Source organism: Rhincodon typus, chromosome 13 (assembly GCF_021869965.1).
Source record: "Rhincodon typus isolate 14 chromosome 13, sRhiTyp1.1, whole genome shotgun sequence".
Taxonomy (NCBI): domain Eukaryota; kingdom Metazoa; phylum Chordata; class Chondrichthyes; order Orectolobiformes; family Rhincodontidae; genus Rhincodon; species Rhincodon typus.
The window spans coordinates 7,209,137-7,219,974 of NC_063344.1; positions in this window are offsets into that span (position 1 = coordinate 7,209,137).

Genomic DNA, 10,838 nt, shown 5'->3' on the forward strand with positions numbered 1-10,838 from the left:
GCTGGAGTCAGAGATAACACAGTGTGGAGCTGGAGGAACACAGCAGGCCAGGCAGCATCAAGGAACAGAAAAGCTGACGTTTCGGGTCGGGACCCTTCTTCAGAAATGGGGGAGGGGCAAGGCAGCTCTGAAATAAATAGAGAGAGGAGGGGTGGGGCTGGGGAAGGTAGGTGGGATGGTGATAGGTGAGTGCATGTAGGCAGTGGTGGGGATTGGTCAGTGAGATGGGAGGGGCGGATAGGTGGAAGAGAAGAGGGACAGGTCGTGTCAGGTCAAGGAGGCGCGAATGAGAGGGAGGGTTGGACGTGGGATGAGGCCGAATGTTGGGGAGATTTTGAAGTTGGTAAAGTCCACATTGAGACCATTGGGTTGTAGCCTTCCAAGGTGGAATGTTATCCCTCATGTCCATTTTAAAACTTTCTCCTCTCACCTTAAAAATTAGCCCCCTGAAATAACTCCACAGAGTCCAGTATCCGAGGTCACCCTTTATTTACATGTGCATAGCAGTTGACACTGACCCAGCTCCCTCAGAGGCAGCTCTCACAATGAACAGAACCTCTGACCCTCCTGTTTATATCTGTCAGTCAGGGTTCCCTGATTGGACCAGGTTAACAGCCCCAATCAGGGAACTCATACTCTATGGATCCACCTGGCTGACCTCATTCCAATCACTACACCCTCTAGTTTTGAACTCCTTCATCCCTTGCAATTCACCTTATCTATAACCTTCATGATTTTATAAACTTCTATAAGGTCACCCCTCCACCTCCTATGCTCCAGTGAAAAAGGTCCCGGCCTATCCAGCCTATTTTTATGTCTCAAATCCTCCATTCCTAGCAACATCTTGGTAAATCCTTTCTGAATTTGATAATAACCTTCCTATAGCAGGGTGACCAGACCTGGACACAGTATTCCAGAAGAGACCTCGCTAACGTCCTGTACAACCTCAAGATGACGTCCCAACTCCTATATTCAATGACCTGTCTAATGAAGGTAAGCATGCTAAATGCGCATGCTAAATGCTTTCTTAAGCCACCCTTTCTACCTGTGACATAAATTTCAAAGAATTATGTAGCCAAACCCCTAGGGTGTCTCTGTTCTGCAACACTACCCAGGGCCCTACTATTAATTGTATCAGTCCTGTACCAAACTGTAATGCCTCTCATTTATCCAAATTAAATTCCATCCACCACTCCTCAGCCCATTGACCTAATTGATTAAGATCTCTTTGTAATTTTTGATAACCTTCTTCACTGTCCACTATACCTCCAATTTTGGTGTCATCCGCAAACTTACTAACCATTCCTCCTATACTTTCATCCAACTCATTTATATAAATGACAAACAAAAATGGACCCAGCACCCATCTCTATGGAACACCGCTAGTCACAGGCCTCCAGTCCAAAAGCCAACCCTCCACCACCACTCTAGGGAGCCCTCCCCAAACCTTCAGGGTCCTTTCTTCATTGCACTCCTGTGAAACTCATCAGTTCCAAGCTTCCAAATGTTCCCACCTAACTCTTTAATTGATATCTTCATCTTCTACCATTACCCCTGGAGCTCCAGCCCTATAGCTTAGCCATGGCAACAATTCTCCTGAATTGTCCTCATCGCAGCCAGGATTGTTAATGTTCTCCTCTCCACTTCCAGCACAGCAACCCATCTCCTCAAATCCACTATTGTCCTGGCACTTACATATTGAGTAATTATTATCCCAGAATGCCACCTCCAATTTCCTACAATAGACTTCCCTGCCACCACAACAGCCTCTGCTATTGCCCCTTAATTTTTCGAACAGAATCTCCTCCCACCAATAGTCCCAATTGATGAGTGACCAGCCTAATGCCCATTCTATGTGCATCACTCTGATTGACTGATGGTCCATGTCCCAGGCTGCTTGCTTTGGACATGAAGAGCCAGCTGTGGCCTTCTCCCTAGATGGCTGTGGCGTGGATCATATTGAATGGCAGAGCAGGCTCAAGGGGCTGATTTGTCTACTCCTGTTTGTAGTGCTGATGTGAATAGAACCCGGACTCCAACTGCTTCAAATGTCTGACTGACAAGGTCCAAGACTCCAAACTAAGGTCAGATGCTGCCTTTGACTTTCAGTGCCATGAACCTGACTGATGACATTCTTTCTCGACTAGACCGAGGACTAGTCCATTCAAACAGGGCCATTTGGTTGGAGCACTTGCAGTGCATTTGGTCCTTAGGCTGTTGGCACGCGGTGTGGGTGTGAGATTGCCAAAGCACTGTGCCACACAGCATGAAGTCCACCCTGGAACAGCAGCTGCTGACAGCTATGGCCATCTGCCTGGCTTTGTGTCTGCTCTATGAGGCAACGAAAAACAGTAGTAATGGGAGCCTGACGTTCTGATTGAGATAGCAAAGTGCTAAAAAGGAGGGCTGTGAGCTGTGAGTGTCCAAGTAGGGGCATAGTGAGCAACCGTGATGACAGCAAGAATCTGAGATGAACACTTTTCCGATTATGAGATTGTGCAGAGAGACAGGCACCAAAGCAGTGGCTGTAACACCGCAATGGAAGATGTTGGTGCACTCTGGCATACAGCAGAGTGCTATCGTAAATGAGTCAGACATGTGTCATGACAATGTGGGGAGATTAGGGTGCCACGGTGGCTCAGTGGTTAGCACTGCTGCCTCACAACTCCAGGGACCAGGGTTTGATTCCACCCTCGGGTGACTGTCTGTTTGGAGTTTGCACATTCTCCAAGTAGCTGCATGTGTTTCCTCTGGGTGCTCTGGTTTCCTCCCACATTCCAAAGATGTGCAGGTTTGGTGGATTGGCCACTGCTAGATTGAGCATAGGGCCCAGGGACGCGCAGGCTAGGTGAATAGGCCTTGGGAAATGCAGGGTTATGGGAACAGGGTATGGGAGTGGGCCTGGGTGGGATGACACTTGAATGGTCAGTGTGAACTCGATGCGCTGAATGGCCTGCTTCCACACTGTAGGGTTCTATGGTATTTCTGTGGTGATAGTCTGACGCCAACCTCCATGAGTGGTGAAATACGGGCATTGCCCGTGAAGGTGTTCCTGAGGTGGTAGGGACCTTCTGACCAATATGGAGGCCCAGAAGAGCACTAATAAAGAGCTCTTGAGGTGCAGTGATAGTGTCCCTCCCCACCTCCGCGCAGGACAGCCTGAGTTTAAGCCCCACCTGCTTTAGAGATGTGCTACAACATCTTTAAACAGGTTGATTTTTTAAAAAAATATATACTATAATAAAAATATTCCCTTCCTTATTTGGATGAGGTGTTATACTTGAAACAAGAAACTGAGTTCCATACGTAGAAGCTGATTAAAGTATTATGTGTTTAAAGCAGCATTTTGAGTTTACAACGAGTGCACATTATCATTGTTTGTGTTGCTATAGTGGAGGGCGGATATGCATTTTCTGTAACATCTTCTTTCATACATTGATAAATAGTCCTCTGTTAATCTTTGCTCAGTGAGTGTGTCTGGCAATGGCCTCCCTGGTCTTCTCTGAAGCTTGTGTTCGCATAAAGCAGGCTCTTAATTTTTTTATGTGATAAATCAGCAGCACTAATCCTCCTAAATCAATTATCAGCCTTTTATTTCAGGTAGATCTATTTGTAGAGGATGTTTTAATACTGCCCCTTTTGATGCACAGTAGGAGTACAGTGCTGGATAGAACTGCTTTCTTTCTCTGTATTCTTTAGGTGGCCTACTGGATAGATTGCATGACATCACTGGCAAAGCTGTGAGTATAATGTAAAGGTCATTTGCTGCATTGATCTGAGGTCCTGATAAAACCCAGCATTATGATCCATTCTCCGAGTGTTTTATACACACTAGGTGGTAGAGCCCATTTACAAATGGAGCTTTCATTGTCTTCCCATTCAGTCACACTGATAACTGGATTTGCACTTTGATGTCAAGCTTAGCACAAAACACTTAGGAGTTTCTGACCTTTATATAGTGCCGATTAAATCTATGTTTGGTGGTTAGGAGACAACAATGAAAAGTACATCGAAGTAAATGTATTGCCAATGATTTGCAGAGAACTGGCAATTCTCTTGCACTGGGGAATCAATTTATCATGTCAATACCTAGAAACACGTTGAACTTTTTTTTCCAAATATGATATTATTGCTTGTTGAAGATGAAGAAAATTGAGAGAGAAAAAACTGCAAATGCTCAAAGTCTTAAATCAAAGTAACACAATTCTGAACTGAGGCCTGGGAGTTCAAACTGAATCCAAAACCTTCCAACACACAGCTGAAAAAAGTACAAATACTAGGTCTCAGTTACACTGATTAATGATATACCAGACCTGTGAAAAATGGTAAATGAAACTCCCTTTCACTTCAGACTGTTTGATGTTTGCACTTTGGATCATGTCATCCAATTCCGCAAGTTCCTTGTTACTCGGATCTCCAAAACCCAACTCCTTCATGAATGAATAGAGGGATGCAGGTAACCTTCCAAGGACCTGGATTCAAATCCCACCCTGGAATCTGAATTCAATAAAAAAATCTGGAATTAAGAGTCTAATGATGACCATGAATCCATTGTTGTCAGGGAAAGAAAAACCCATTTGGTTCATTAATCTCCTTCAGGGAAGGAAACTGCCCTCCTTACCTGGTCTGGTCTACTTGTGACACCAGATCCACAGCAATGTAGTTGACTCTTAACTGCCCTCTGGACAATTAGGGATGGGCAAGAAATGCTGGCCTGGCCAATGACGCCCTCATCCCATGAATGAATTTAAAAAAAGCACTGACAAGTGGAACAAAAACAAAGTTGCTGGAAAATCTCAGCAGGTCTGGCAGCATCTGTGAAGGAGAAAACAGAGTTAACGTTTTGGGTCCGGTGACCCTTCCTCAGAACTGTCATTAACTCTGTTTTCTTCTTCACAGATGCAGCCAGACCTGTTGAGCTTTTCCAGCAACTTTGTTTTTGCTCCTGATTTACAGCATCCGCAGTTCTTTTGGTTTTTACTGACAGGTGGAACACCTTTCTGAACTTTAACATTCCTTTTAAATTTCAAAAATATGGATTCATAGAGTTATACAGCATGGAAACAGACCTTTTGGTCCAACCAGTCCATGACGAACATAATCCCAAACTAAACTAGTCCGACCTGCCTGCTCCTTGCCCATATCCCTCCAAACATTTCCTATTCATGTACTTATCTAAATGTCTTTTAAACATTGTAACTGTACCTATATCCATCACTTCATCAGGAATTTCATTCCACACGCGAACCATCCTCTGTGTAAAATTTTGACCCTCATGTCTTCTTAAAATCTCTCTTCTCTCACCTTAAATATGTGACCCCTAGTCTTGAAATCAACTACCACTAACTCCATCTATACCTGTCATTATTTTATAAACTTCTATAAGGTCTCCTCTCAACCTCCCACACTCCAACGAAAAAGTCCCAGCCTATCCAGCCTTTCTTTATAACTCAAACACTGCATACATGGCAATATCCTTGTAAATCTCTTCTGAACCCCTCCATCTTAATAATATCCTTTCTATAACTGGGCGACCAGAATTGGACACAGTACTCCAGAAGAGGCCCCACCAATGTCCTGTACAACCTCAACATGACTTCCCAACTCCTATACTCAAAGGACTGAGCAATGAAGGCAACTGCGCTAAATGCGTTTTTAACCACCCTGGCTATATAAATATCTTTGTATATATACATCATCACAAACACGTTCAGTTCTGTAGCATATCAAGGAAATAAACAAATGCTGGGGTTTGATTTTATCCAAAGAAACCAAAAGCATTTCTTACTTTTACAAGACTGTATTTACATGCATTTAAGGCACCAGGAGGGTCCAATAACTGAACAGACTCTTGTTGTACTTTGGCAGAAAGACCTCAGGCAGTTGTCTTTCCCCACTGTGCCTTGCTCGCAGTTGCCCCAAGCATTAGTGCATAGTCCTGGACCTAGGATTGTGCCAGTCTTCAACACTCGGTCGAGATCAACTCCTTGTTCCAGAAGACCAACAAGTTTCAGGCAGATCTAAGAGCATTTGTCACTGAGTTGATGGTCCTCCAGGCGCAGTTGATGTTTGCCTCAGTGTGTGCCCTGGGGAACAGACCATAGAACACAGAGTCCTGCATCACGGAGCTGCTTGGGACGAACGTCGACATAAACTATGGTATCTCTTTCTAGACTTCTTTTGCAAAGGCACATCCCTGAGGTAACAATGTCAGGTATCGCAATTGAACAAATGACCATGTTAGGCATGGAGGAAAGATTCCTCTCCATTTACCAGCCAGCACACTGAGCTCAGGCGTGGTCCAGCCAAAACCACTCTGCATTATCCCCTGGGTTGGTGGACTAACAGCAACACCAGAAAAATATATTCCACTACATCAAATTACATTTATCATTTCTTAAGTCTTCCTAAAACAGCCAGCTGTGGTTTTCCTTTACTAACTTGCCAGGGTAATACCTTGCTGTCAAATTGACGCCAATTCTGTGTTGCACTTCATGACACATACCCACTAAGAAGTAGATTGAGAGGCATTGAACTAATTTTGTCGTAGTATCTTGAATATACTTACCAGTTTCTATTTTGTGGCTTGGATAAATTTCTTTTAGCACTTGTTAATGTGCTGAATTATGCTGCACAGTGGGTATCACACTGATTCTAATTCAGTCCAAATATAGTCTGCAATGTTCTCTACAACTTTCTAAACTGCTTGAGGCTTAAACAAACAAACCCACAACAACACCTTGATCTTGTTACAGCTCTGTAACCATCTGGCTTCACCTTTGCAGTAAAAATGGCTGGATTCCATATTGAGTGCCTAAGAATGCATTGTACAATTACATGATGTTGTGTAGGGCACTAATTTATTGCAAGTTGTTTTTTCAAGGACCGTGGAGACACCTCATGTCACTGAATGCATTTTCTTTTAAATTGGGATGGAACGGAAATAGAGCAATTATGAACACTCAAAAGTTTTTATTGATCTAATCTCTAACAGAATAGACTCCGGCCTAGTGTTTCATGCAAATTTTGGTTATGCCTTTGAAAAAAATAGTCAGGCTGGCAATGAACTTCGCATTTCTGAGATTGAGGTGTGAGACTTAATATCAGTTGGCCAGCTGTACCAAGAATGAGGTGTGAATCTCTGCCTCTAGGAGCTCTGTGATCATATTGCCCCAGATATCACACTGAACAGTACCTGAAGGAGACACAAATCACTGTTGGCTTTTCATTTCTCTTCTTTTATTTATTTTCTTCATCCCTTAATCCTTACATTGATTTTGTTCCTCATCCTGCTCCATTCCTGAAATCAGCCTCTGTTTATCACAGGCAGTGCTGCTTGTCTTCTGGCTTTTAGCTCAGGTAATCATTTTTCTCTGTGTGTTGTTTCCTGCCTTTTCTTACTACATGGTCATTGCACGAAACCTGATCCAGTATCTATCCACTTGTCCAACTACCAGGGAAGGTCTATTATCATGAGGTTTGATATCATGTGAATTCATTTTCATGGGAGTTTCATGGCTCCCAGGCAAGTTAAATCTTACATCTTTATTTTGTTTGCTACAATTGGGAGAATTTGGTATTCTTTTACAAGCATAGTCCAGTTATAACATGGTCTCACAGTTGGTAGTCAATATTCATGATATAATGGACTTTCACTGTAAGTGCATGCCCAACAGCTATAATTCACTTTGGGAGGGCATTTTGAACATTGACCAATTCCTGAATCCACGTCTCTTCATGTGGGGGTGCTGGTGTTGGACTGGGGTGGGACAAAGTCAGAAATCACACGACACCAGGTTATAGTCCAACAGGTTTATTTGAAATCACAAGGTTTCTGAGCGCAGCTCCTTCATCAGGTGAATTTTTAACCGGTTTCAACTGTGGTACTGGAGGAGTCTTGGTTACTGCGAGGGGTGATGCTGAGTTTCTCCAGTTTCCTGTTCTTGGTGTGTATGTAGGTGGCGTAGTTCCAGTGCCTCATCCATTTGGCAGTGTCTCATAGCTGGTCTGCTGTATCCTGAGCGCAAGCTGAGAATATGGACTCTATTTTGATTTCAAGGTATATGGCATCTGCTGTAGCACTGGTGTATGAGGTGATTGAGGAGTGTGCGGGAAGTGCACCAGCAGAGTCTCTCAACGTAGTCTATGTTGTAGGTCAACTTGAGTGGGTTGGTGATCTGTAGTGTTTACGGGATCTTCTCTGCTTTATTGCATATCTGCAGAAACTTCATATGGATGAAAGGGCTACGCTGCAGAAGCTTGTGATTTCAAATAAACCTGTTTGATGGTAACCTGGTGTCATGTGACTTCTGACTTTGCCCCTTCAGTGCTCTGGTCGAGATTTGTTAAACTCAGTACAAACTAAAATCTGGTACTTGAGGGTAGATTCCATGGTTCATGTAGAAAGAAAATGAACCACACCCTCTGAGCACACTGAGAGAGACCAACAGGGCAAGAGTCCATGAATTTCGGTTGTTGATGTAAGTTGACTGTGCTGTCTTAATTTTTTTTAACTTGGACGGGGATGGGAAACATAGAAGGGCAGACATTTCAAAGGTTAACATCTCTTAGAGGGATGCCGCACTTTAATTGGAAGACAACTTTATCACTGGAGGCTAACCTTGGTTCAAAGGGCTGGACAAACAGCACATGGGTGACAATGGCCTGGTGGTATCATCGATAGATTATTAATCCAGAAACTCGGCTAATGTTGTGGCAACCCGGGTTCAAGTCCTGCCATGGCAGATGGTGGAATTTGAATTAGATAAAGTATCTGGAAATAAGGGTCTAATGATGACCATGAAACCATTGTTGATTGTTGCAAAAACCTATCTGGTTAGGGAAGGAAACTACCATCCTAATCTGGTCTGGTCTACATGTAACTCCAGACCCACAGCAATTTAGTTGATGCTTAACTGCCCACAGGGCAATTAGAGATGGGCAATAAACGCTGGTCTACTTTCCGTGAGTGAATCATGAAAAACATGAGCTTGAAGGTTCTTCTGGACAAGGTGGTGTTAAGTAAAATGTTGGAACATGTACTGGTCTGTGCCCTGTTTTATTCTCAGGCTGAAATATTGCGTTTTCTCTCTCCTTGCAAGAAACGTTATTCAACAATCTTCACAAAAGAATACACACACTGTGGAAAGACAGTCTCCCTTCCAGCCAGTCAATTTGCATTGGCAGCAGGACCTCCAAAAACGTGCACCAGGAGAGTCATGAGGTTGACTGGGTATCTTCAGGCCATCCAAGTGTGGTAAGGACTCCCTTCAAAAGCTACATCTTACTAGTACTTTTCACTCAGTGGCTAACAAGCTGTTACATCTGCTCCTGTAAGGCAGTGGACAGGTTAGTCTTCCTGCTTGATACACAGACATTAGCACCTCCTATATCTGCACATGCACCTTCTTCTTTGTGTTGAGCTCTTCCAAGAGGGCAATGTTGGCTAAAGGGTGGAATAGAAATTTACCCCATCTCAGAATTACTTATGAATCACTGCAGACCATACCTGCACCAGTACAGAAACATGCACCTTGGAGGCTAGCAGGAGCCAAGGGAGGATTATCTAGTGAATTATTGAGCACACGTGAAGAGGATCAAATGGAGATGGCAGATGACCATTAACCAAAGGAATACAATGTTACAGCCAAGGGCTGAACTCCTTTGAGATCCTTGGATTTGCCCTTACTGAATGCACACATTACCCAGCAGAACCCTTTGCACATTTCGTTTTTGGAAACTTCAGTAATTAAGAAAGTGAATGGTTCCTGGGAATTTATTGCAAGAGGAATGGAACGTAAAAATTGGAACTAAAATCACAGAACACTGGAAAAACTCAGCAGGTCTAGCAGCATCTGTGCAGAGAAATCAGAGTTAACATTTCAGGTTCAGTGACCCTTCCTGAGGACTCAGTTCTGCTTTCTGCATCTGCATTCTTTCAGTTTTAATTGTGTGAATAGAGGAAACAGTTTTGAGTCTCGTCCCAATTGTTCCAAAGAATCATACTGAACATCATAAAATGTTCACTCTACCCTTTGAGACTGCTCTGTCGTTCAATGAGATTATGATTGATCTGATTTTAACCTCAACTCTTATCTACCTGATAATCTTTCATCACGTTGATAGCCAAGAATCTAATACTGCCCGAACTGCTGAGTTTCTCCAGCACTTCCTGTTTGTATTTCAAATTTCTAGATTCTGCAGCAATTTGCTTTTATTAAGTAGGGACATTTTGCTACAGCTTTACCTGTACCGCATTTGCAGTAGTGTGCAGATTTTTGGTCTCCTTATTTGAAAACTAATATTATTGCATTAGGAGCAACTCAGAAGAGATTTGCACATTCCTGGGATCAAGGTACTATCTTGTAAAGAAAGCTTGAGCCTATTGGACCCGTACACTTTAGAATTTAAAAGAATCAGAGATAACCTTATTGTAATATATAAGATCCTGCGAGGTACATACTAGGACAATGTTTCTTCTTGTGAAGGGAGACCAGAATGAGGGGACACAATTTAAGAAAAAGAGGTCCTCATGTTAAGGTGATGAGGAGAATTATTTTTCTCTCGGAGTCATTAGTCTGTAGGAGTTATCTCTCAGAAAACAGTGGAGCTGCATCACTGAGTTCATTCTAAGCTGAGTTAGATAGATTTTTAAGAGAAAGGGGTGTCTGGGGTTATGAAGGACAAACAGGAAAGGGATGGTGAGGCTAAAATCAGATTAGCTATGATCTTATTAAATGGCAGAGCCAGCTAAAAGGGCTGAATGGCCTACATCTGTGACTAAATCCTGTGCTAGTAACATGGAAGGTTAGAGAACATTCAACTATGATGCTGTGTCG